Genomic DNA, 27,887 nt, shown 5'->3' on the forward strand with positions numbered 1-27,887 from the left:
ACATTTGGTTTGTTCAGCCTAAAAATGGAACTGGAACTAGCAAGAATTACTGTATTTTAAGTTTCCATCTCAGTTTGATAAAAGCCTACATGCTGTTGACTAAAGAATATTCTGTTTTCCCCAAGACGAAATGCATGCAGTTTCATCAAACTTTCTGTAATAAACCCCAGCAATACCAAAGAGTCACAAATAGCAGGAAGAATTATTTCACCATTTAGGGAATCAACCTTCTAACCCTCTTCTGGAGTGAGCATAATCCGGTAGCTGAAGAAACAAACTTGACAACATAAATCTCCCTACTACTGAGAAGCTGCTGACACAGGAACCACCTAAGCTCTGTGACTTTCTCCTTTACATTCACTTAGTCAAGCTTAGTAGCCTATATTGGCAATGGAGACAGATGAGGACAACTGACTGGTGGTCAGAATCCAAATTTATTCTGGACTACATATGCTTATACACTATTCTAGGAAAGCTAGTGATTTTTTATTACAATGTTTGGGTTCATCATCACATAAACAAATGTCTACATTTTGCAACATCTCTTGCTTGCAGAAGTTGATTCAATCTTCTTTCCTGTCTCATCCAATTTTCTTGAAATCTTCAAAGCTCTGTTTGTTCTTGCCAAGGCATCCTGGTTATCAAATCTCTTATGCTAATCTGGTCCAAAGAACATCAGCCTGAAATTGACCCAGTAAAGCAACCAATTTCTTATATCAAACATTTCACTTCTGTACTGAACAATCATATCTATAACTTAACACATGGATTGCATGAGCATCTGAAGGCTATGGGCTTTGCAATGGCACTCTAATGCATTGCCAGAGGTTAATATGAAGAAAAATTCTAGAAAAGCATAGGAAAAATTGCACCCAGTTTCCCTGAAGGATACATCCCAGGACATTTGGAATCACTTGTCAGAAAAGTGCATGGAGTTTTCTTGATAGCACAGCAACTGTTTTTTTTTCTCCTTCTTCATTTTATCCATATTTTTAGAAACTAGCAAACATGAGGATTGGTGCACCATGAAATCACAGACCACTGCAACCAGAAAAAAAGGCTTTCGTAGATTACTAGGAAAGCAATGTCATTCCTTTCTCTGGAGATTTCCTGTTGTTAAGCGAGTCAGTAACATTTGCTTTGTGTTTTGTATATTCTTTTGCACAAAAGGACTAATCTTTTTCATTACCAAAAACATGCATGGAGGAGCATATTGGTTCTTGTTTTGAAATATTTCAGAGCAAAGGCTAAGTCATACAAGGAGAATAGTAAAAAAAAGACACTTCTGACAGCTCTCTCAGCTACTTTTAACATCCTGGAGGGGTGGCAGGAAATATGGAACACTGGTGTGAAGTCAAGTCTGCCCTTAATTCTGTCACACTGACAAGGCTTTCCCCTCTGGTTCTCCGATGCAAAGAAGAATTTCAAATGGATGCACTCCAAACACATGCCGCCATTCACTCCTGCCTGGGATGGCTTCTTACAGCTCAGCTCTTCTGTTGGGGGGATGTACAAAATCACAGGAGCATGACATAAAGCAGAAAGGCAGATATTGGAAGTCACCTACAATATGTCGGGCAAGTCTCTGATGTCCCAAAATAGTGAATACAAGAGTGAGACATCAAACAAGATGAGCCCCTGCACATTGCCCAGCCCCACTGCCTCTGGTGTGAAACTTACATTAAAAACAGCCAATCACTCTTCCCTTAGAAACATGGTGGCCAAATCCAATTGCCTACTGCATACAGTGGGTCCTGGATTCCACTTTCCCTAAACCATGCCTGGGAATTGTCTCTGTTTAACAGGCATAAATTCAAACCTGGAGTGTTGGTACAGCTGCAGTAACTAAGGATGTAACCCCACCAGATGACAGCAGGTTATAGGGCGTTACCACAAGTCAGAGAAGACTGCTTGCAAGTTGCAAAATAAATACTCAGAAAATTAATTTAAAGCTGAAATAACTCATGCTAAGCAGATAATCCAACATTATTATTATTATTATTATTATTATTATTATTATTATTCACTAAAACTTTATACCCTATCAAGTAACAAAAAAAATTTTCATCAACACAGCATATTATTTTGTAATGGATATTTTTTCTATACCATTGAAAAATGGCTTCAGAAATTTTCAAGCTGAATTGTTTGTTTATTCTTACACTTTTAAAAATAACTTCTATTTTGAAGGACTCCCAAAACACAGCATCAGGAGTTAAAATATATCTCAATCCCTCCACAATACACAACACATTTATTAATTGTTTTAAACTGATGCACTGTCTGACTTTTAACTCCACCGCTTACAACTTCTGCCTACAAGGAGCTCACAAAATGGCTATAGGTTGAGTTTCTGCTAAATGACTGCCAAGTTTCTGCCAAGTTTCAAAACATGAAATTAGAAATCAAAGAAAAAAACAAACATCTACATTATAAGCTTCATCTGTCATTAGAGGAAAAAAAAGTCTTTCTTGTGTAACTTTTCTAGACCATGCCAAAAGGGTGAACAAAAAAGCCACTCTGTGCTCTATATGTTGCTGGAATCCGAAACTGTGGCAGATTATCATCACCCCAGCATGGTATACACTTACTTATTTCCTGGAGAGCGACATTTTCGTTTGCTTTGGTTCATTTGCTGTTAAAACATTTGTGAAAATAATTTAAAAGATTGAAAGAAATACCATCAAGGCGATACTTAGAAGACTTGCTAACTGCTACCTTCCATTTTATCAGAAAACAACCACAACGCTAATGATTTAATTGAAATGATTCCTTTTTAAAATGGAATTATGGCTTCCTATGAATTAGAACTAGATGTGATTAAAATTAACCATTTCTCAAAAAAAGAAATGTTTCATGGCAGTCACTATGAGGGAAGATATATGGCTAAAGATTCAAAGATTACGAATCTCAGGAGGAAGAATTTTAGGGACAAGGAGGGGTATATGTGCAGACCTTCACTCTAGAGTGTTTTGTTCCACAAGACTTCCCTTACATCATGGTTGCAAATAATCTGCAGAAGAATATTTACACTGAAGAGCAAGCAAGAGTTCCACAGATTTCCATCTTGAAAAGTGTCACAATTCAAACAAGTTCCATCAGCAAATACTTTGGAGGAAACAAACTGTCCGACAGATAATGAAAAGCATCTTGAAAGCTCTGCGTCCATCGTAGAAACGGTCTTGTCAACAGGCAGTGCCTGTTAGCTTAAGTGTCCACAAATGTAAGCTGTCCTAACAGCTAAACAACATATGGAGCCCTCTAGAAATGAAACTCCCTACCCTGAATGGAATCTACAAACAATGAAGTGCAAGAATAGCAAGTACCATGGTGAACATAGCCAGTGCAACTTAAAACACAAACACCCTTAACAGACACCTAAAATATAATAGCAGATCTTATCAGCTGCACCTCAACCATCATACAGAACTAACTAAAAAACAACACATTGCAATTCCTCCTAAGGGTGGCAAAAATGCATTTTCTGCTACAATATCAGGTTCCAAACTATAGGCTGAGTAGTACAATTTATGATGAAGCACTTCAATCTAATGAGGAACTCTAAGGCTAATACATCCCAGGGAAAAGGAGACCTGACTGTATAACAGAACTGTTTTACACACCATAGTTTCCAAACCACTTGGAGAACTGGTCAGTCCTGGCCTTCTGTATGGATGAGAAATGGAGATTCACCACTGCTAGGAAGGACTCATCAAAAGTCTTAAGAAGCCACCAAGAATTACAGAATGAGAAATTCCCAGAAATACCAGAAGCAAAATAAATTGAAAGGTGCACATCTGACCCATCTTCAAGTTCTGGAAGCATGTGTAGGACAAATCTGAACCGTATGAGATTTTTTTGCTCCAAATTCTCCTCCAGCATATCAACAGTGGCACACGCCTGCTGATTCATCAAGTTACACAGTCTCTCCTTTGGTCTGTCATACACAGTTAAGAAACTGCTTTGTAATAAGATAAGGAGTCCTGTACTTAAAGCATTCGTAAAACCAATCAAACAAGCAAACAAAAAGCCCACTTTCCATCTCTTACCCAATGCATCTGTATCCTAAGTAGAATCAGTCACTGAGCAAGAAGTTCTTAAACTCAAACCTCAAAGGCACAAGACAACCCTACTGAGATGGACTAGGGCTCCTGAAGCAGCTGCTTCTGGTCCATTGAGCTGGTTGGCAAAAATGAGAGGAGAAAAAACTCTACAGAAAAAAAAGGCCAGAATTTGTCTTGAAGAGGAAAAACTTTAGATCAAAAACAAATACAGCCCAATTGTAGTGCACAAATCAAAAGTTGCTAAGCAATCTGTAGTGACATGACTGGGTTAACCATGGGAACATGACTAGCTTTCCTCAGGAAGTTTCAAAGGACATTTAGTAAATAAGACAATTTTAAAGGCACAAATTTCTTGCTCTAAAACAAGCTAAGTCACAGCTAAGTAATTAGCACAATTCATTTCACAGGCTTTTTAATCATCCAGTAGTAGCAACACTAGTTTTGGAGAATTGTTTGAAGTGCTATGAGGACAGAAGAAGGGAAGAATTCCAGCAAACAAACAAAAGAACAAATACAGAAACTTCAGGATTAAATCTATCTGCATTGTTGAAATGCATCATCAATATGAAGAGACTAGGAAGTCAAGGGAATGTTTTTCCTAACACCTTTTTTTCTTAAGGCAGCTGGTAATTAGTAGTCACGGGTTCAAACGGAAGCCAGAAACACTTCCATGCATGTTCCAAGCACTGTTTCAGACACTGGAGTACCTGAAGGACCTGCACAGGCTGCCAGATGTACCACAGAAGTTCAAGGACACTCCCATTTTCTGGAGCTGCTCCTTGAGGTCACACAAGGGTGAATATGGCAAACTGGGTCTTCAGTTATACTTACTGCAAGTGAATGAAAAGTGCCTCCACAAATGCAGACCTTGAAGAATATATTCTGGGTTTATCATATAGAAATTGAAATAAAGCAAAAGGCTAAAAGAAACATTAGTTAAGTGCTCCACTTGCTAACAAAATCAGAATTTTCAGCCCACAGATGTTTGCTTACATCTCTAGCCTGGAGTATGCTACTCTGTTTTATCAAGTCAACCTAGAACACATTTCACTACAAGTAAAAAAAGGCAGTTAAGAGGAATACTAAAACTTCAAGTTTAGGCCAAGATTTCATCAAATTAGAACATCCAAGATCAAATACAAACAAAGGAGAGGAATAAGCGTTATGGCTTTTCCCTTCACCCACACAAATGTGGTCCAAACAGTTCCTTTTTTAGCTAGCAGTTCTATTTATGTATTTATACTGAGTTGAAATGGTGTAAGAATTTTTCTAAGATTTCCATACTGAAACCTGACAAAGAACTCTAAAAAGTGTCAAATACATTAAAAAAACCCATCCAAGCAGGCAAACAAACATGAGGTCTTATAAGAGCATGTACCAAAAGATTGAAAATAATCTTGTGAAGGTCAGATGGATGCTCAAACATTACTGACCTTTTAAGGAATTGTTTCATCCCTGCCTCTTTCCAGAGACAAAAAACCCCAAATCTAGTTTGCACATTTATACAGAAAAAAGAACTAATGCAACTTTTGCATCTGGTTGTCTCCCTAGTACCATCAGAAGAAGCTAGGCCATTTATTTGATTGAGTGAAAACAGCCTGGAGAAACAGTCCGATTGGTCTGGACTCCAGACCACATGATCAGGTTGCTGAATACGTCAACAAATTGCATTAATCCATAAAAGGATTGAATGACTTTTCAGTCACGACTTTTCAGAATTTCAGCATTCTCACCAAATGAAAGCACCTCCAGATGGAGCAGATGTAAGGCTCCATGTGAGTGAAAGAAAAACCATACTTTTACTGCAACATGTAATAGATAGGGACTCATACTCATCTTCCTGATCCCTCAACTCTATCTAGTCTTTCAATATAATAAAATGATATGATTACATTTCCAAGTCTTCATTTAAAATGGCTTCCAGAGTTAAAAGATGTGTATAAGTCTGGTCCATTACTATTTGTTGGCTAAGCAACGCAATTGTTTAAATTAATAGAACTGAATTTTCATAACAGGTTTTTTTTTTCCCCTATGTTTTATCATAACATTAAAGGAAGAAATTATCTTCCTGTTTCCAAAATCTCCAAATTACGTTCCTCCTTCCTGCATCAGGCAAAATGCAGGATTACTAAGGGTTTTTAAACCCAAAATTATTCCAGGCAGAAAAAATGAAGAAGAGCAAGTAACAGAGAGGGATTTGGACATCAAACCAAAAATGGCCCAGCACTAAGGGCAGTCAACTTGAAAAGAAAAGACAAAGCATTAAAATTCAGGTCTCCTGCGTGACATGGATGAGACAATTCTAATAACTAAGTTACATCCTGTATGATTGTCTTGGGGTGACTTTATGATGCTGAATTGTATCCCCATTCATCTGTTTAGCCCAAAAATAAGTTTTACACCTTTAAGACTAGTTCTGAGAGCAAAGGAGGGGGAGAGAAGAAGCATGCAGTTTGTTTCTGAAACTGCACTCACTCCTCTACATTCCAGCTCCTAGACTGTATTATCTACAGCACAGACAGACAGCAAGACAGAACTCTCCTTTACTTTTTAGTTTGTTTTTAGCTAGCTGAAGCAGAGAAGTTCCCTCAACTATAGTCTTTCTTTTTCCTTAGAACTCTTTGAACCTGCTCTAAACTGAAAAATCAAAGGAGCATCAACAACTCGCACCTATTAACCCACCAAGCCTAGCCTAGGTCTTAACATTTCCCAATGCCAGAAAAACTAATAAAGCACTACATAGGCCCAGCATGAAGGGCAGTCAACTTAAAAAGGAAAGATGAAGCACTAAAATTCAGGTCTCCTGACTGACTGACCTCTTGTCCACATCTTCTGATGTGGACAAGACAAATCAAATAACTGTGTTACATCCTGTATGATTCTCCTAACCACTCACTGTAATTCCAGCATGGATAAATTCTTCTTGCTTGAAGAAGCATTGATGTAGCTTATTTAAGCATGCACCTGCCATCCACTAGCCATGCAAATTATTTACCCTGCTTTACAAATATTACACCTGGAATAAGCACTCAAATATCAGCATGTGCCCCACAGAGCATTTGCCACCATCCGTGAGTCAGTGAAGAGGCAGAGTGCTGGCCACTTCTCTCATTCAGCCATATCCAAAGCTTTAAGCTTTAAGCTCCGTAACCTGACTGGATCCAGCTTGTCCTTCAGTGGCTTCCGCAAGTTGTCATGTAGGACTCCATACAGCAGCTATCCATTTTTGATGCATCTCTACAATATGGCAGGAACCATCAGTAAAGACAGACACTTTTCATTTTTTGGTCAGGGCCTCCTTAGCACGTGTCACCTTCACCTCTTCCCCTTCTGATGATAATCTGAAATTTTTGCCTCAGGGCCAGTTCATAATTACTTCCAAGATGCCTTTCCCTTTGAACGTCCAGCCCACCACTGGCAGTCGGGTGCCAGTGGAAGTTGTGCTTTGGTGCCAATCACTTCTGACACAGATGGAACCTTCTCATAAGCTGCCAGTAACTGCAGTGTGGTGTAGAGGTACAGCTGGACTCAGATCCTTTGTATCCCAGAGTCAAGAGCCATAGGGTGGTCCTCGAACTTCCTCAGGTCCCTTCTGGCGGAGGCTCCAGGATGGACCATTCTCCCTGGCTACAGTGTGGAGCCTGTTTTCCACACCTTGTTCTGTCCTGACTGGTCCAATGGCTACTGTAGGAACAATCTCCTCTTTAATTTGTTCAAAAGCTTGTTGCTGTTAAAGACCTCACTTGAAATCAATCTTCTTCCATGTCACATGATAGAGAGAGTTTACAATCTGATTGTAACACGGAATATGCATTCTCCAAAATACCACAGTGCCAGGAAAGCCTGTGTTTCCCTCCTCTTGGTTAGTGGGGACATGGCTGCTATTTTGTTAACCGTATCCACTGAAATCTGACAATGTCCATCTTGCTATTTTACTTCTAAAAACTGAATTTCCTGGGCAGGTCCCTTGACTTTACTCTGTTTTATGGCAAAACCAGCCTTCAGGAGGATTCGTCTCCCCTCGCACCGAACAGCTGCCCCCGTGGAAAACCCGCGGCTGCCCCGCCACCGCTCCGCGTGGCCATAGCAAGCCGGCCGATACTCGCTGCCTAGCCCCGGTCAGGGCAGCCTGTGGAACCGGGGCCGAGGGCGGGAGGGTGAGGCCAGCGGCCCCGGGGCGCCGCTGTTGCCAGATGGGTGGGCAGCCCCACCGAGGGATGGCTCAGAGCCGCAGTCTGGGCAGTGAAACCCGCTCACTGCCGCTGCAACAGAAGCCCCGTGCCGGCAGTGCCCGCGGGCACCAGCCGAGAGAGACCGCCGGGAGGGGGCCAAGCTCCAGCATGGCTGCCAGCGCCGGGAGCAAGACAAAGCTCGGACAGCAGTGCCTCAACACCAGCACCAGCGACATGTCCAGCAACAGAAACACGGACCCAATGACAAAGGTAAAAATGTCCTTGCCATGAATGTTTTGGGGGTCAGTGAAATGGTTCGATGTAAAGAACAGATATGGTTTCATAACCTGGAATGTTAACAAAGCAGATGTGTTTGTACATCAGACTGCTATTAAAAAGAATAACCCCAGGAAATACCTCCACAGTCCAGGAGATGGAGAAATTGTGGAATTTAATATAATACAAGGAATAAAAGGGCCCCAAGCAGCCAATATGACTCAGTGCAAGGTAGTGAACATGCACTGAACTGCAAAACTGTGAAATATTATCCACATCTCAGAACTCCTCCACACACCTACCAAGGAAATAGAACCCAAAACCAACAGCCATCAAGCCCCAGCAACAGCCTAGAATCCAAAAGGGCACAGAACACCGACGAGCTGTCCTGCATTGAAAAGTCCACCTCCATAATGACTGAACCTTCCAATCGGATAAGTCCCACTTCTTCCCCTTTCCCCAATTCCTGTGGCCTCCCTGCCCCTCTCCCACTTTCCCATTTTCCTTTCCATTGTCCTATTACCCCTTTTTTATGTTCCCAGAAATTCCTACCTCCTCTCCCCCTTTTCACGGCCTCCCTCCACTAATCCCTTTCCCCAGTGTTCTTTCATAATACCAGAGGGAGTGTGATTGGGAGGGAAAGAAAAGAATGTTTCCTTGAAGTAACCATCTTTTTCTTAAAAGTTAATAATTTCTATTTTGGAGTTTCCAACAGGCACACCACCACGTGCACTACATCGTACAGAGCCAGTCACAGACAACAACACTGCCACAGGTGACAGAGAACCAGTCCCTGCTGAAGGAACCTTCTCCTGACTCAGTTTCCAGATAAACCGTACTCAGAAAACCCCACATCCATCCTGCCAGCTGTAAGAAAATCAATTTGGAATTGTTTGCATTTTGAAAATTGTCTTATGAGTGCTTTTGATTGTTTTTGTCATTTTATGTTGATTCAATTGATCCTTCAGAGAAGCTTTCTTAATAATATCGAAACGGGGAGTTGTGGAGACCCTGGGGGGCATCCCCTGGGTTGGGGAAACACAAGAAGCTTCCCTCAAAAAGCTGGTAAAACGGCATTGGCTCCTTCCCCTGTTTTTATCTCTGTTCCTGTGTTCCTGAGCCACTCCCTCCCTATTCCCTGATTGGCCCTTATCTTTTAACTGCCCCGAGACCAAGGTGATCCCGGGCTCCTGGGGAGAGAGAAACCTGGACCCTCCATGTGTGTGTGCCTGGGACCCGAACATGTTACCGTGTGGCTGAATTAAACATCTGTAGATATTATGAAAATGGCCTTTTTGATTCTTTACCCTGGACTTTACTAGCAGCTATTCAGGCTGCAACACTGCAGCTGTGCCAGGTCATCAAAGGCATTGCCAAGGATGGCCGAGAGTGAGTTCTGTGACAGGTAGAGCGAGCGCAAGGCACTGAGTCCCTGAAAGAAGCGTTGTGGGACCACACGCATCCCCTGTGGCTGCTGCGCCTGCAACTTCAGCTCACAGAGGTTGTGCAGGGAGCGGAAAGGTGGCAGCTGCCGCAGGTGTGGGCTCAGGCAGTGCAGCCCATTGGCAGCAGCTCCAGCTCGCCCATTGGCAGCAGCTCCAGCTCACCCAGGGTCACCTGCATTGGCTGGAATGCGGCCACGCTCACCTCCAGCAGCCGGATGCGGGCCAGGTAAAGCCGGCAAAGCTGCGGGAGGCCCTGGAATGCCACGGCTGCTGAGTGCCACAGGTTGTTCCCGCCCAGGCCAAGGGTCTGCAGGCGGTGATAGAATGACCCACTCAGTAGATGAGGGAAGGGTGGTGGATGTATATTTATAGACATCAGTAAAGCCTTTGACACTGGAGAAGCTGGCTGCTCATGGATTGGACAAGGGAACTGTTTGCTGGATGAAAAACTGGCTGATGCCCAAGCCCAGAGAGTGGTGGGGAATGGAACTAAATCCAGCTGGGGGTAGTGTAGCAGGACATGTTCCCTGCCACAAGAACTTGCTAATTGCTGAAATAAATCACTAAGGACTGCTTGTCTCATGGCTATTTGGGCGCTATAGAAGCAGCACTTGTAGATGACAATAAACATCTTGCTGTGGAAGCAAGATTGTGGAAAGATAAGCTGGAATTTCTGACAGACACTTTACTTCACAATCTATTAAAGCTACATCAAACTTTCACAAAGTAGAAGTTTCTGCACATTCCCTGGAAATGTGTGGGGCTTTTCCCCCAAAGTTGGGATGCTGGTTTTGTGGTTCCTCTCTTGAGGGTTGAGTGAAAAGACTTTGTGTACACTCTTGCCAGTTTGGTGGTAAGTTACATTGATTCCTAATCTATATTATTTCTTTCCTAGCTTTGATATAGGTACCTTAATGTTGTGAACTGTTTTACGTAACCTACTGGTAGTTCTTCTGTTTTATACCGTGTAGCAAGTAACTCTGTTCAAGACCTTTGTCTATTATCTCCTGTCTATTCAATAAATAACTAATTTCATAATAGACCTGATCTGCCACTCTTAGAACTTGCAAGCCAGAGTGGTTTAGGTGCAGACCACCTAATTCAAGCTGTACCCAAAAATATTAGCCTAAGACAGGGCTTGTCTGAAGCTCCCATTCTATCCATAACACCCAATTACTTGTGGGTGACCCCAGGAGTCAGTGCTGGGTCCAGTCCTGTTCAACATCTTTATTGATGATCTGGATGAGGGGATCAAGTGGAAGTCAAACTAAGTTCACAAATGACACCAACTTATGTGGGTCTGTGGATCTGCTGGAGGGCAGAAAGGGAGAGGATCCCTGCAGAGGGATCAGGACAGGCTAGATCAAGAGGCTGAACCTGTCATCTCCCCCATTGAGATGCCTGTTGTGTAGGAATCATGCTCCAGGTGCCTCCACCTGAGGGACTGGAAAGGGCTGGAGCAGACCTGAGAGACTCACACCCCCCAACCCATCTCCCCCAGGGGCTTTTTCATCAGGTTTTCTCTTGCTGTCTCTTCCTGAAGTGTGAGTGATGGAGCAGCCTGGGAGGGCACCTGGGGTCAGCCAAGGTTTCCTACCCCAAACCTCCCCCACTTTTAGAATCCCAGGCTGGTTTGGGTTGGAAAGGACTTAAAAGGTCATCTCCATCCACCCCCTGCCATGAGCAGGGACATCTTCTACTATCCCAGGTTGCTCCAAGCCCTGTCCATCCTGGCCTTGGATACTTCCAGGGATGGAGCAGCTGCAGCTTCTCTGGACAACCGGTGCCAGGATCTCACCACCCTCGCAGGGAGGAATTTCTTCCCGATATCCTATCTAACCCTACCCTCTGGCAGGTGGAAACCCTCACCCTTCATCCTGTACCCTGACAAAGACCCTCTTCAGCTCTCCTGGAGACCACTTTCTATATTATATTTTATCTCTCTATTAGATCTATGCCTATGTACATATCAGCCCAAAAAGTGGCTCAGGCAGTCCACCTGGGGTTGCCCCTTTTAGGGGGTGCAGGGGGTGCCAAGGGTTTGGGCAGATCTATGGGTTATTTTAGAGAGCCTCAGGAGGTATTAGAGGGAGGTTTGGGAGGGTCCTGAGGGTTTATAGGGTCTTGGGGGGGAGGAAGCTATGGAGCATTTTCAGGGGATTCTGAGGGTATTTGGGATCTACTGGGGAGTCTGTAGGGGATGAAGGGGGGTCTCTGGGGTTTTATATACACCAGGTCCCCAAAGTCCTCTCAACCTGTTCTTCATCTGACCGGATTTTCTCCACCTGTCAGGGAAGTTCACTGCACGGACTCGGTTCCTGATTCCCATGAAATTTTGATGCACGCAACATGCAGGAATGCTTTTCCTGCAATTTCCCTGGCTCCAAGAGGGACCACGGGAGTGACACGAAAAAGTGCGGGGGCCTGTCCATCCTCCACATCGGCAACTGCAGTTTTGATTCAAATTTTAATTAAAGGCTGAAGTGTTGCTGATACTGCGATAGAGTCAGGGTCTTACTCTACATCGTTGTCATCACGCCAATTCCCAGGGCGCTTGGAGGCCAGCTGGGGATGCTTGCGGGATCATTAAAGGGTCTGGAGGGGCACTTAGGGGTCGGGGAGGTAGTTGGAGAGCACTTGGGGGTCCGAGGGTATACAGAGGGGGCGTTTTGGGGGCAAGTAGGGGACGGGCGGACTTCGGGACCCTGAGGGGCACTTGAGGGTCAGGAGAGGGAAACTGGGGGTACTTACGGGGCCCCGGGGCGCACTTACGGTTCAGGGAAGCACTTGGGGAGCAGCTGGGACGGTACTTAGGGGACTGTCCCGGCCCCGACGGGCCTTTCACGGGCCGCGGGGCATGACGGGAACCGCAATCGCGGCTCTATCGGCGGCCTATGGAGCCCCGCGGTCTTTCGGGAGTTGTAGTCCAGGAAGTGAGTAAACTGGCGCGGAACCATCGGCCAATGGGAGGCGGGGGGGGGGGGGAATAGGGAGAGCACGAGGGATTTTTGGGGGCTTAGGGGGATCTTCTGACGCCCTCATGATCCCCCCGCCCCCAGCGCCCTCAGGGGCGGAGGACATCAGAACCCCCCGGCGCCACGTCAGCCGTGTGAAGGTGAAGAAGACAGGTGAGCCCCACTCCCACGGATTTGGGGGTTCCCTTCCCCGAAATGCCCAATAAACCCCCAGGCACCCCTATTGACTTCCTAGTCCCCGTAGACCTCCCAACGCTGTTCTGGGCCCCCCAAAACATCGCACAGACTCCGGGACCGTAAAGACCCCCCCAAAGCCGTACCTGGACCCCCAATATTTTTCACAGATTTTCCTCGATACTCCTAGAGTCTCCCCCAAAATTCCCACAGACCTCTTCTAGATGCCCTAGGCTCAGTGTGCCCCTAACCACTCCCGATTTCCTGCACTCCCCATACAAGCCCCAATTCCCTTCTGAACTTAATAACGTTGGAGATTTTTCTCCTTTTTAAGGCCTTTATTAAAAATCAGCTTGGGTGGGGAGAACCACACGCCACCGCTGTGCCCAGGAGTGGCACGGAGGAGAAGAAGGAAGAGTGCAGCTGTGTCCACTGGTCTGCAGACAGAACTGGGGTTTCCATCCTCAGGAGAACACCAAGAGGTTGCCCAGTTTTGGGTTGACATTTGAGGGCCTCTTTCTAGCCGACATTTTTTAGGTTAGGGTGAGAACTAAAAAGGGTCTTAGCAGACACTGGATTCAGTTCTTCACCTCTAGACATCTCTTAGATCTCTTAATTCCACGGTGGCTCATTGTTTTACGGGTTTTTCCTGCTAGATTTGGTGAGGGGTTTCCTCATTTGCATGCCTACTCCGATTTCACCTCCTCCTCACAGTGCTGGGTGCCATTTTCCAGGAAGCAGCAGGGTGATACTCGAAGAAGAGGGATTTCTAACCATCAACAACAGGTAATTAAAAAAAATTATTAACAACAGGTAATTACAACATAAAATTATTAACAATAAATAGTTAAAACTGCAACTTAGCAGCAATTGGTTTAACCTGTTAACTCCGCAACCTTTTTAAAAAAAAAATGGACAACTTTTTTACTCATAACACCTTCCTCAGCCTCTGAGCCCCTCCAAACACCCTAAAGACCCTTAGGGACCCCCTAGAGACACCCAGTGCCCCACCAATAGCTGCTTTTGAGCCCCCAGAAGCCCCCAAATGCTCTTGGGGACATTTGGAGGGAGAGGGGATTGGGGGCAATCCCAAAGGTGGGGGAAGGTAAGGGAGGGAGTTTTGGGGGTCTCCCCACCTTCCTGGTGCAATTTTGGGGTGTCATTGCTTTATTGGCCCCACCATGGGCTGGAGGTGTCCAGGTGGGCATTCCAAGAGGGTCTCAATGGCCCTGGGGGAGAAAAGGGAGAGCACATGGGGAGTTAGGGGGACCTGGGGGAGGCTCAGGGGCAGACCCCTGAAATTTGGGGGTGGGGATGTCTTACCAAAGGCTTCCCCTTACGGCCTGGCGGTGGCATTGCAGCATCCAGAGGAGGACGTCCCCAAGAGGGCCTGTGGGGGGCTGCATGTCACAGGGGGTGGGTTACGGGGGGTGGCAGTCCCACAAGTGTTCCCCCAGCCCCACAAGGGACTTCCTGAGCCAGAAGTGTCTCCCCAACCCACAAATGCCCCCTCAGCCCCTCAAGAGGTCGCTGACCCACAACTACCCCCCCGCCCCACAAGTGCCCACCCTGGCCCACAAATGACCACCTGAGGCCACAAGGGCACATCCAGGCCCATCAGTGACCCCTCTGCCCCACAAATGCCCCCAGCCCCACAAAGGTGCCTCATAACCCTCAGTAGCCCCCAGCCTTCGAGTGACTCCCTGGCTGACAAGCACTCCCCATGACCCTCAGTTGACCTGATGACCCACAAGTGACCCCCATCACCCTCAAGTGGGTTCCTTGCTCACAAATGACCCCATGGCCCTCAAGTGACCCTCATGACCCTCAAGGACTCCTCTAGTTCCTCACCCAGTGGCTGCTGCCATGGCGCCCCCTATAGAGTATCACATGCACTGCTCCTGATTGGCAGTGGGGCCTCCCTGGGGTCACTTTGAAAGGGGCAGGAGACTTTTATCCTTTTTAATGCCTTTATTAAAAGTGATCAGCTCTGGGGGGGAAAACTGACAGTCCACACCACGCTGCCACCACTGCCGGTGCCACTGCTACTGCTGCTGCATTCAGGAGTGACTCAGAGGAGGAGAAAGAATGCAGCTTTGTCCACTGGTCTGTGGACAGAGCTGGGGAATCCATCCTCAGAAGAATATCAGGAAAATCCCTTGTTCTTTTGGTTTGACCTCTAGGGTCCTTCCTCTAGCCGAGGTCCTCCTGGCTGGGGCGAGGGGCAAAAAAGGGTCTCAGCATCTCTGCAGGCTCTGGATTTTGTATAGTCATCACTTTGATTCATCAATTTTGTGTTGGCTCGTTGTTTTAGGGGTTTTTGGCTAGGTTTGGTGAGGGGTCTCTCCCGCTGCATGCTGGATCCAATGTCATTTGCATGTTGATTCATGTCCCTTTTCCTCACCCGTCGGGGTGTCATCTTCTAGGAAGCAGCAGGGTGTCACTCTGACAAAAGGCGGAATTCTTAACCATCAATGACAGGTAGTTAATGAAAACGACTGGTGATTACAATAACAAACAGTTAGAACTCCACCCTGGCAGCAACTGGTCCAACCTGTTCACTCTGCAACCTTTTAAAAAAATTGGGTAACTTTTTTTACTCATAACAACATGACCTCAAGCCTGGGGCAGGGGGTCAGGAAGCGCCTGCCTTGCAGGCCGCACGGCATCCTGGGAGCCGCGTGACTTCCAATGTGGGGCACACCACAGAGCCCCGAGGCAGTCATGTGACCCCCGAAATGGCTCCTGCAGCAAAGGCTCATGGGACTCTCGCTTCCCATTGGGTGGCGCCCCCTGGTGCAGAGGTGCACAGCAGCTGCTGCTGATTTGCCGCAGAGCATGGTGGGAGTTGTGTGACTGTGAGTATAGTGCCCCCTGCAGGGTATCCAGCAAGCTGCTCCTTATCGGCCAGAGGGTCTTGTGGGAGGCCTGTGGCCTCCAACATGAATCCTGCCACAAAGGTTCCTGGGAGACAGCCTGGGGTGAAGATGCCCCCTGGTGCTCGCAGTAATGTCTCCCGATTGGCCATGGCAGGGGGCCCTCAGGTGGGTCACGTGACTCCCAGAGCACTGCCCCCTGCAGGACCCTGGGCGGTCATGTGACCTCCCCGGTGGCACTCCCTGCAGGGAACCCCGGGGAGCAGCAGAGCCCACCCAGCAGGGCCCTGGCCACCAGGGGCGTGCCCAACACTGGCTCCTCCCCTTGGCATCGCCTCCAGTGCCATTGGACAAGGGGATCATCGAGGGTGGAGCTGCAGGGGGCGAAGCCTCTGCTTGGCTCCGCGCCTTCCAGCCCGTGGGGGCGGGGGCTGAGCAAGGTCTGTCTGGGGGGGGAGAAAAGAGTTGGGGAGGGGCAAGGACCCCCGAAATGCTGACCCTGCACTGACCTCACGGGGCTGGTGGTCTCGGGAGAAGTTTGAGGGGCTACAGGACGCACTTATGGGCAGAATGGCGGGGTCCGGGGCATCACCTGGCATCAGATGGGGTAGTTGGGGGTCCTCGAGGCACTCTTGGGGAACGCTGGCGCAAGAGAGGGAATTGGCAGGCACTTAGGGGTCTGGGGAGCACTTGGAGTCTGGAACAACACTGAGGGAATGGGGGAGCAGACTGAAGCCTCCAGGGGGCAATTGGGGATCCCATAGGGCACTTGAGGATGGGCTGCTCTCCCACCTCCTTTGCACTGGACACTCTGTTTGCTGCTCCAGGCTGAGCCTCTGCGGGAGGTATGCGAGAAGTGATGATGCGGCCCCCCACCCCCCCCCAAGCCCTACAGATTCCTCCCTTGGTCCCCTCTGGAGCCCTCAGGCCTCACTCGCTCCATCACCTCGTTTGGTTTCCCCCAGTGCTCTGAGCTCGGGCGCTGATTGGTTCAGGGCGGAGATGGGCAGGCGCTGCGGCCAATGGGAGGTGGGGGAGGGGAGGGGTCCATGGGAGGGCTTCGGGGATTCCCAGAGGGGTTTGGGGGCTCTGGAGGCACTGAGGGAGGCCCTGGAGTATAAAGGGGGGTCCCTGGAGCGGTTTGTCGGTCTGGGGGTGCTGAGACATGCCCAGGGAGTTCTGGGGGTCACTGGGGTGGTTTTGAGGGTCTCAGAGAGGTTGGTTGGGATCCTCAGGGAAAGGTTTGTAGTGGAGGGAGGTTGGTGTGGTTCTGGGTGTCCTAGAAGGGACTTCGTGGTGCAGGAGGATCAAGGGGATCTCCATATGGTTTGGGAGGCCCTCGGGTTGGTTAAAGTAGCAGACAGCTGGGGTCACACTGACAGAGACCCCGATATCCCCATGGACCCCCCCAAATCTCCCCTAGAAACTCCAAACCCTCCCAGGGACCCCCAGATCCTGACAGGACTCTCTCAGCTCCCCTTAGTTCCAGTAGCCCGTCCAAGGGAATGATACCAAGATTTGCTGGCAAATAAACTTTCTAACACAATTTGAAGCATTAGAAAGCAGGCGTTCTTTATCTGCACAGGACACTCTGAAGGATTTCTCCTTTAATCTGATGTGTGCGGTGAAACTTTACCACAGGGTATGGTCCTGGAGGGACCACGAACGATTCTCTGGTGGTCGTGTTCACAGAATGCTTCCATATTCCATGTGACCTTTCCTTGAACGTTTTCGTTGTGCATGCACTGTTACTTCTTGTTATGTAATGTAGTGTTGAGAGTTTTTTGCATGACAATGGACATATGCAGCATATGCACTATCCAGCCTTCATAGAAACTGAGTAAGGTCACCATGCCCTTGGAAGGACACAAAAGGAGAAGAACACGCTCAAAAGCAGACAGTTCAGGAGGGGAGACTGCAAAGGCAGACAAGAAAACCGCAGCAAGATGCATGAAGAAGGAAGACTAACTAAAATTAACTAAAATATTAAAATGCATGCGTTAAAAGGATTTAACCGATCATGTATTAGCTTGAGGTGTGAACGATAGAGAATAGTATAAATATGGCTTGCTTTTTGTAATAAATTGGCTTGACTTGATCATATTGGTCATGGCGTGATGTCCTGTTAATTATCCTCTGCAATGTAGCAGGCCCAGTGTTGCTGCCGCTTGGGGCGTGGCGTCCTGGGTCGAGGACGGTTCAGTGGCGGCGCCTCTGCCACATGGGCCAAGCACATGCATACACCAATGTGGTGGACAGTAACTGGCCTTTATTAACGGTTAGACAGGGTCATTTATAACGGGGGTAATGGTCAGTTAACAGTAAAAGGGGAGGGGTTCTGCGTGACCTCGCGATATCTCGAGAACTCGCGATATTTCCCCACAGCCCAGAGCCTGCAAGACTTCCCTGGTGGTCAGAAGCCTAAGATAGGAAATGCCAAATCCTGGTGACTGGACTAGAAGCCCACCTCTTCCACCTTCAGACCCCTTGCTTATCTCTAAGACTATAGGTCACTTTCCTTTAACCCTTGCTATTGGACAATTTCTGAAACCCCTGTACCCTATATAAAGAGCTGCTTTTGCCTAGTGCAGGAAGAAGAGCTGTCACTGGGAACCTTCGCAGAAGAATCGATAAAAGACACTCCTGTGGAACCCCGCACAGCTCTTCTCTCTCCCTGCGTCTGCCTGCCTAGGCAACCTAGCAAGCTGAGAGCTGAAATCACAATGAGCTGATAATCACTAAAGAGCTGATATCACTTCCCTTGCTAAGGTTGCCTGCGGCTAAGAACTGCTTGGGAGCTTGGACAGCTGTGTTGAACAGGTCAAACAGGTCAGAGCTATCTGGACACCCGTTGCAGCTTGCTGGGGTCAGCCTGAACCCCAGAAAAGGTCGCAATAACATAACTTGACAAAAACCCCACTACATTCCTCATTACCTATATTCCATTGGCTCGAGCTGTGCTCAGCATATCCTCTCAGCATACCTTTATGTACTTTCAGCTTTTTTGCCAGTTGTCTTTCAGCTCCATCCAGCACCTTCAGGGCAACTGAAAATTTCTCTTCTCTGTATCATTTATCAGGAGCCCCAAAATCCTTCCAGAGACCCACATCTCCCCAGAGAGACCTTGTGGATTGGGAGGTTCAGAGGGCTGAGGGGATCCCTGGGTAGTTTTGGGGGATCTCCAAGTGGTTTTGGGGGTCCCTGGATGGCTTTGGGGGTGGGGTCTCTGTCTCTCTCAAGTTTTGAGGATCTTTGTGGGGTTCAGGGTTTCCCCATTTTTATGTCTTCATTTCAAGGCAAAAGCCCTTTAATTCCCTGTTTGCCATCATCTCTCCTGGCTCCAGCTGGTTTTCTTCAGCTTTTCCAGTCATTTGGGCCAGAATTTCTCATTACTTGGAATTCCCCACTGGGACTTGGTTCATTAATTTTGGGTAAAAAACATCTGGATTTGGTTTGTCCTTTCCCCAGGGTCATAGTGTCAGGAGAATTAACCCACAAGCACGAGAGGTTTCTTTCCAATAAGGAGACAGAGGAGCCCTGTAACTTTATTCAGATAATGCAAGAGGTCATGGGCATTTCCCCTGGGTCTGCCAAATTTTGGGGGGATGCAGCCTGCTTTTTATCCTAATTTCCCTGCTGCATTTCCCTCTCTCTTTCCTCATTGGCTGGTGTGCTTGAGAGGCACAGTCTTCCTGAATCACCCAGTACAGACCCCCTTCCAATGTATACCCTCCTATTTCTTTTCCTTGTGTCAATCAATGGAATTCCTATGGAATTTATGGTTCTTCCTGTTGTTTCTTTTATCTCTTAGTATCCATTTTTGTTCATCAGCAGACTCACTGTTTGTAAAGACAAATCCCTCATTCTTTTTAATGGAGTCAGTGCCATGGGGATGGCAATTTTTTTGAGTTCCACTCTGTCACATCCTATCAGTCACAGGATCCAGCTGCCAGTTCCCAGATTCTGTGGAACTGAGGGTCATGCCTCCCTGGCCCCTCCTCCTCACCCCCCATCCTGAAATTTTGCTGAATCTGCCCAAATCTGCATGGCTTGGCTGTGGTTGAGCCTCATTTGGGGATAAAAGGAACAATTTGGGGACAAGTGCTCTGTCTGTGTCTGCAGAGTCCCTGGAATTCTGGAGTTGACAGGCTGGTCAGTGGGGAGGCTTCATTCCCTGTTTTTTTCTCATTTCCTTATTCTTTGGGGATGGACAGAAATTGAGGAGGGGTTTTTTGCCCAAATTTCAGATTTTTTACCCTTTCTCCTCCCCAATTTTATGGCTTTTGCCCCCTTATCCCCACAAGTTTCATAATTTTAACCCTTTTTCTTCACAAATGTTGGATTTAAACACTTTTTTGTGCCCAAGTTTTTTAATTTTTGCTCATTTCTCCCAAAATCTCAAGGGTTTGCCCTTTTTGTGCACTTTCCCCCCAGATTTCAGATTTTTTTCCCTCTTCATGCCCAAAATTTGGACATTTCCCCCCCTTTTTTATGCTGAATTGAGGATTTGGGGGAACTTGAGTGGGATAAGGTGGAAGGTGGGTTATCCTGGATTTTGAACACCATTTTGACCCAAACTGGGGGAATTTGGGGTCCCAAATTTCATCCTTTCCATAAAGTTTTAGTGTGAATTTGGTGGAAATGGGCTATTGAGGTGGCATCAAGGTAAGGTGTAGCATTGTGTTTTATATGGGTTTATTGTAAAGTTGGTTATTTTTATAAGTTAAGAATTTGGTTTGACTCTCAGTTCCCCCCATTTTCTCCTTCGTAATGGTTCGTTCCTTCCACCAGGTACCTGTCAATCAATGTAACCAACCCCCTTTCCTTTCGAGAAATTTCTATGTCAGTCTTCCCTTACCTAACATATGATTTATCCCCTGAGCCTTTTCCCTCCCCTGGGCCATTTCTATTGGTTCAGTTGTGTCCCTCGCTCCTCCCCTGGGCTTCGTTCATTTGTCCCTCGTGTCTCCTTCCGTTACACCCTTCCCCTTTATAAGTGCCTCCCTAACAGTTTTTCCCTGACGCCGTTACTGGCCCCGCCTGGCTCAATAAAGCGCCTTGGCATCCATACGTGTGTCTACTCCTTCCTTCCTTCACCTTAGTACTTCGCAGTCCTGCTCTCGCCTGCGTCACTATGCCACAGACGGAGCCACTACTCGGGGTTCTTGCAGAGAACCTTGTGTTAAGAATAAGAATCTTGACTAGGCCAATATTCAAGCAGCAATCAATTTATTATTTAATATGGTAAAGTATGAGCAATACAGCGCTGGGTACAGTGGGGGAAGTTTTCCCTCCAACTGCACACTGATAATTGATGGTTACAGGTATTTATAGGGGTACTCATCAGGTTGGTTTTTTTTAACAGTTTCTATTTCCAATTTTTACTGATCAGCAATTTTTATTCCAAATCATTACATCACAATTCTATACACTATTGTGATTTGAATTTCTCAGGATGTATTTTCAAAGGAGTATCCCCAGATGGTGATGGTCCAGTTTCCGAAAGAAGAAAGACGAATCCCATCTGGTGGAGTCCAGCTCCCCAGATGTGTCCACCTTTTAATTGCAGAGGCTATAAATCTAACAACAGTGATGTCCAGCTTCCCTTTGGTCGAAACCATAAGTCCTTGAGGTGATGTTCATCTTCCTTTCTCAAACTGTTTTTCTCTGCTTCAATAAGGCGTGAGATAAGCATATTTCCTATATATCTTCCAAAGCTATAGTTTCAAGGATACAAGTAATATTCTAAAATTATACTTTCAAAAGGTTATTATTGCAGAGCTTTTTTTTTATGGGTTAAATGCAAGCAAGAAGCAACATCCTTAACACCTTAATTCCAATGCTCCTAAATCAACCAGGGTTAATTTCAAACAAAAGACAGGTTCAAAGGCCTTTTTCCATGCTTTATTTTCCTCAGTTATTATTAGAATTCAGAACTATCCCATTGTCGATGTCCACACATTTTGCATTTGCAAGTACACACTTCGCCTGTTTGTACCTGACACGAAACACAGCTTTGCATCTCACACTGGGAGTGGCGGGATTCGTGCTCTCCACTTCGGCAGCGGCTAGCCGGGACCTGTCAGCTCCCATGGCCGCGGGACGAGACTGCAGTAAGGGGTTGGTGGGGGAGGGCTACACCAGCATTTTAACCTGATTTTGACATAAATATAGGTGATTTTGGTAAAACTTTATCCTTTTTGAATAACGTTTTGGGCAAATCTGAATGGATTGGTGTAGGAGCATCGGGGGGTAGGACAGTCAGGACAGACGGAGACGAGATCTTTGAAGCCAAGTTGTGGAATTTGCGGTTTATTGCAAAGGGCCTGGGTGCAGGGCCCTGCTGGGAGCTGCCAGCCACAGCTCGGAGCAGGCCCGAGAGAAGTAAAGACAATGGTAAAGAGGATGATAGAGAGAGAGAGAGGATGAGAGGATAAGACAGCGAGGTTCCCGTTACAATACAATAAATCTTCTGTGTTGAATATTCTAATTCTCACTAACCAATCCAGTACAATATACAAATCCTATAGCATTTACATACAGCCTATAAGAATCGTTACATTACCCTACTATGTTACATTTTAAGCCCTAAAACCTCCTCTTTAGACCCCTTCTGCTTAGCTAGTAGGGTCTGCTCTGACCCTTGGACCTGCCTGCAAGCAGAGGGCATTGTTTCATCATGAGGGGATTACCTTCAGTCGGGCCACACCATTGTTTTCCAGTTGTTCAGTAACTAAAGTATCTCGAAGCTTGCTTTCGTTTCAATCTCGCTTATAGTTTCTATATTGTCGAAATCTCTTGCCAGGCAATCATATTTATAAGGCTTTCCTGTTTCATCTTCCCCAACAGATTGGGGAATTTGAAGTGGCCTTGGAGGGGGGATATCAGGGGGAGAGAGGGTTGGCTCATTTGTTGAACTCCATTTTGATCCAAACTGTATGGAATTTAGAGGGAAAAACAAGCATTTTGGCTCAAATTTGTGGGATTTGAGGCAAAATTCATAGTGTTTGGAAAGTTTTAGGGTGGATTTTGGTGGCAACAGGGGCCAAAATAAGCCCCAAGGGATTCCATGGGGTGAAAAAAGACATTTTGGGGGTTATTTGAGGGTTTTGGAGACATCTCTTGGCTCAGAGGGATTTTTCCCGTAAAATAGCAATTTTTAGTAATTTTGGGTGTTTTTCACCGCAGTGGCACAGCTTGGTCCTGGTGGCTCCTCCTTCCCTTCTGTGGTAAGCAACAGCCCCATTTTGCAGACAAAATCCCCAAATTTCTTGAATTTGGACTTATTTGCATGCTTTTTTGTACAGAAAAGGAAATTCTGAAAGCCTGGAGTGTCTTTTTCCTGAAAATTCCTTTTCCTCCTAATTTTGTATCTTCCCCAACAACCTCTCAGCCTCATATTTTTTATTTTTAACAAAAAAGTGTCCTTTTAAAATAATTTGTTTTAATCCAATAGCCTTTAGAATCTTCTTCTTTTTTCATGAAAACATCCCCTTTTTCCTCACTTTCTAAAGAAAAAATGAAAATGCACTTCATCCTCATTATTTGGGTTTACTTTTTAGTTTTGGGGAGGTTTTTTTGAGGTAAAATTCTAATTAGCTATTTTGGTGTTTTTTCAGGAACAAAACCCACCATTGATACAATGACTGTATTTTTGGGGGAGAAAAAAAAGTCTATTTTTAGAATGTTTTTTATGAAAAAGGCCTTTTATTTGCTCTATTTTAATAAAAACAATTCATTTTTATGGGAAAAACCATCCTATTCCTTATTTTCTTGACTTTTTCTTTAAATTTTTCATGCAAAACCTATATCAACCCTATTTCTTAATCAATTTTTTAAGGAAAACCCCTTTTTTCCTCTTTTTCTCCGAATTTCTTTCTTATTTTTCTTCCTTTTTAAAAGACTTCATAAACTTTCTTTTAGACTATGGTTTTAAGGAAAACCACCTTTTATTTGGTGTATTTTAATTTTTAAAATCCCAATTCCTTATTCTCCTGTTGATTTTTCTTCAAGACCACAATTAAAAAAAAAAAAAACCAAAAAAACAAACCAAAAAACAAACCTTACTTATAATTTAATTCAGAAACACCCCTTTATTCCCATGTTTTATTCCCAAACCTCATTATTCCTATTTTTCCTCCAAACACCCAAATTCCATTTTTTTAGAAAAAAAGCCAGAATTACCCTTTTTTAGTTAACCCCTCAGTTCCCTATTCCTTAAATTTAAAAAATTCCTTATCACATACTTTTATACATATATATGTATGAAAACTGAGTTTTGATCAATTGTATCACATTTTTGCAGGTTTCTGCTCCAAGAAAATCTCCAAGTTCCCTTTTTTTACCTGATTAGAGAAAAATCCTAGCTTTTTAAACTTGTTTTGGGGAAATCCAGGGCTTTTTAAATTGCTTTGTAACATTAAAAAAAGTCCTGAAAATATAGTTTGAGTTCTTTAACAATCTATTTATATATATTAGTTTTATATATTTATATTTTAATATATATTTTACCTTCTACAAAATAATTGAAATGTGAATAAGCTAAAAATAATATTAAATGCTATAATTGAATAGTAATTTGTGGTTAATGTGAGAATAATTAGTTCTTAGTGCTTATCTATAGTATTATATGTTTTGGATATATTAATTTTATATATATACAACTATAGTTATATAATACAGTTATATAGTTGTTAGTGTAATTATATAAAAATCTAACACATTTAAATGTTCTGCTATAATTATATTGTTATTATTCATTTGCATTTTTTTGTTAAAATGTCTATGAAAATTCAGTTTAAAATAATTTCAAAGTTTATATGGATGTATAAAATATGTAAAATATGAACATATGTATTATATTTTATATTTGTATAACATCCTACTGTATCAGCATATTTATTAATATAGCACTCCATAATAGGTATAGTTTCATTTAGTAATTGAGAGGTAATTATAAAAGAATAGATATAAATTACTATAAATATAATTATGTTCAATTTTTAGTTTACAGTGCAATATAAGATGTTGCTTTATATTATTGAATTCATTATATTGACTCATTTATTGAATTATAATTATATATTGAATTACATTACATTATAGTATTTATAATTCTATGTAATTTATTAGTAAGTATTATATGACTGTCCTGGTTTGGGGTAAATTTGGGAGAAAACCTCCAAAGGGGGCCCTTCCAGAAAGCAAACCCACACGGTCCCTCCCCCCAGCCGGTTCGGGAAGGATTCCTTGGAGACAAGTGGAAAGAACCTGTTTATTTAACAGGCAAAGCACCCCTCAGCACACAAAATGAACAATACCATATGACGCCACTCTTTCACCACTCTGAAAAAGATGACAACTTCAGAAAGTCTCTCTTGGGCATGGTCGCTCTGTTATCAGTCTGTCCTGTGCTGGAGTAGCTGCTGCAGGCCACAAGGTGCAAGCCCTCGGTGTTTCCCAGGTCCCAGTCTGGAGCAGGCTCAAGTGGTTCCAAGAAAAGGAAAGAAAAACAGTCCAGGGAAAATTTGGACTGCCTAGTTAAACTAACTAACAAGCAGGAGCAAGAGCAAAGCAAAAGCAAGAGTAAAAAGCAAAAGCTGCCCTATGTACTGCCCCATCTCTTTGTCCCACCAGCTGTTGCGGGAGTGAGCAGACTGATAACTGATAACAAAACTAAGCTTTGCTCTTCAGAGCCAGTCTTGAAGGTACAGTACATAATATCCAGCATAACAGAACAACGACTGGGAATACAAGCATCGTAATGTCACCCTAGGACAATGACGAAATGATATATGTCTAAAATTTATGTTGCAATGTGATATCCACTACTATAATTTTTATATTACTTATATATAATCATAGATTATAATGTAATATTATAATATAATGGTATATTAGTTCTATTCTTTTCTCTAGTGGTCTTTAATATAGACATTACTGCTCTAATTCTACTTCTTATTGCTTATTTTTGCTTGATTTTGGCCTTTTCTTTTCAAGCCATTTCTATGAAGAAAAGAAACAAAATTCTTTTAAATCACTATGTCTATAATATTCTAGAGAAAATATAAAGTATCAACTGTTGTATACAATTATAAAAATAAAATCTAAGTTTAATTTCTACTATGATTAATACGAAAATAAATAATTGTAGTGGTTATTATTATATTACTTTAATTATTTTTAATATTTCTGGTTTTGGATTGATTATTTGCTGATACTCTTTTATGATTATCTACAATATAATAGAAAAAATATTGTATATTTTCATAAAGGTATTGTATATTACAGGGTTATAATTAATAGGTCTGTATAATAATAACAGGAAACTATATAAATAAGTTATATACTTAATAACTAATATTATACAGTATATAATAGGTTAAAAAGGTAATAACATGTTTTTAGTAATATGTGAGTTCTATATTGTTAATATATAATTAAACTAATAATTAGTAATATATCAATGTGTATTACATTATGTAATTAATATATTAATAGTATAGGTTTTTGTGGTAGTTGGTGTTTTACAGTTGCTTTAATATAGAAGTTAGACCTTTTATGTTAGTCGGTTATAATGGTTTCTCCCATGTACCCCTTTTGTTCCCTCAAATGGTTCGTTCCTAAGTTGTTTACCACAAAGTTTTCCCGCCACTTGTCTGCCCATCAGTGTGTCAGTCTCCCTGTTCCTCCCCTCCTTCCATTATAAGCCCTTGTCTATCCCAGTTGTACTGCCCCTTACTCTTGTCAGTCTCTGTAGTCACTCCCCTTGTGTTCTCGAATGTTCTTTGTCAGTTACCCCTGCTTCAATGGCTGATTGGATTATAAAGCTTCCTCCCTCTCCCAAATGAGCCCTATTGGTTATGTTGAGTCCCCTAAGATACCCTTGTTGGATGAGGCTTGTACCCACCCCTTGTACCATCCCCTCTTTAAAAATACTAGTTGGACCTATTTTCTCTGCCACTCGACCCTGATCCTTCCTGGGAAGAAGCTTTCCTTAGATTTCATACGACTGATCTCTCCCAGTTTCCTTTGTCTCGGTTCCTTGTGCCTGGTTTCCTTGCTGTGCCACCCACGCCACAGCCACTGCAGGGAGCCGCAAACTCCCTGGTAAGCACCGCCACCCGCAGAGGTTTCAGGCGAGATTTGGGGGCGGCCACTCTAGTGCGTGCTCTCTGGCCACGGGAAGTGTGCTAGCCGGCAGCTTTCTACCCTGTGGCCACAGCGTGCTGCCACAAGTTTTCATAATAATGTTTTATTATAGCATTTTATTTCATATAATAATATTAGTTAATAATGCAGCATTATTTCATGTTATTAACACATTGATATAGTATTAATATTAATTTGATAATAGAACATATACATAAGAGTTTACCATTTTTATAGCACATAGTTTTATTTATATGTTGTTTATTAATAAAATAAACTAAATATAATTTTTATCCTGATTATATGTAAAAATAGACTATGAATTAGATACTGCAATCATATCTTTAATGTAATTTAAGTACAATTCCTACTATAATTCTATATAAAACAAATATAAAATTGATTTATGTTAAAAATGTGTATTTATGATTGGCTTTTCACAAATATTAAAATGAATATGATATGTGTTATGTTAGAAAGTTATGCTGTATTAATTTTCTTAAGTAGTGTGTTAAATATAGCTTTAGGTTATAACATAATGTTAAAATAGAAACGATGCTATGTAAGATTTTTTTTAAAGAAAGGACTCGCAGCAAGATAGCAGCCACAGGACACCTAAATCTTTCAGAGAAAAAGAATTTATTACTATTATCAGAAGAAGCTAACTTCTTCCTGCCACGCTCAACCCGGAAGATGCCGTGAGGATTAAGAGGAAGAAGTTGACGATGACCAGATAGACTCCTGTGTTTGAATG

At 43.9% G+C, this 27,887-nt stretch overlaps 1 protein-coding gene and 1 long non-coding RNA gene across 4 annotated transcripts in view; one reads left to right on the forward strand and one right to left on the reverse strand.

The window, feature by feature from the left end:
* Positions 1 to 12,842, reverse strand: part of MAJIN (membrane anchored junction protein) — a 37,825-nt gene extending 24,983 nt beyond the window's left edge. For 2 of the 3 annotated variants that reach the window (XM_066558255.1, XM_066558253.1), the window contains exon 1: positions 12,730 to 12,842. The gene's annotated coding sequence lies outside the window, so the exon portion shown is untranslated. Of the gene's footprint in view, positions 1 to 12,708 lie in introns of all 3 variants that reach the window. The other variant, XM_066558254.1, reaches the window with a different exon arrangement.
* Positions 12,843 to 12,966: 124 nt separating this feature from the next.
* On the forward strand, positions 12,967 to 18,085 carry LOC136561769 (uncharacterized). Its single transcript, XR_010784402.1, has 3 exons — positions 12,967 to 13,085; positions 13,821 to 13,892; positions 17,568 to 18,085. It is a non-coding gene; the product is annotated as an uncharacterized lncRNA (long non-coding RNA).
* The last annotated feature ends 9,802 nt before the right edge of the window (positions 18,086 to 27,887 follow it).

Source organism: Molothrus aeneus, chromosome 12 (genome assembly GCF_037042795.1).
Source record: "Molothrus aeneus isolate 106 chromosome 12, BPBGC_Maene_1.0, whole genome shotgun sequence".
Taxonomy (NCBI): domain Eukaryota; kingdom Metazoa; phylum Chordata; class Aves; order Passeriformes; family Icteridae; genus Molothrus; species Molothrus aeneus.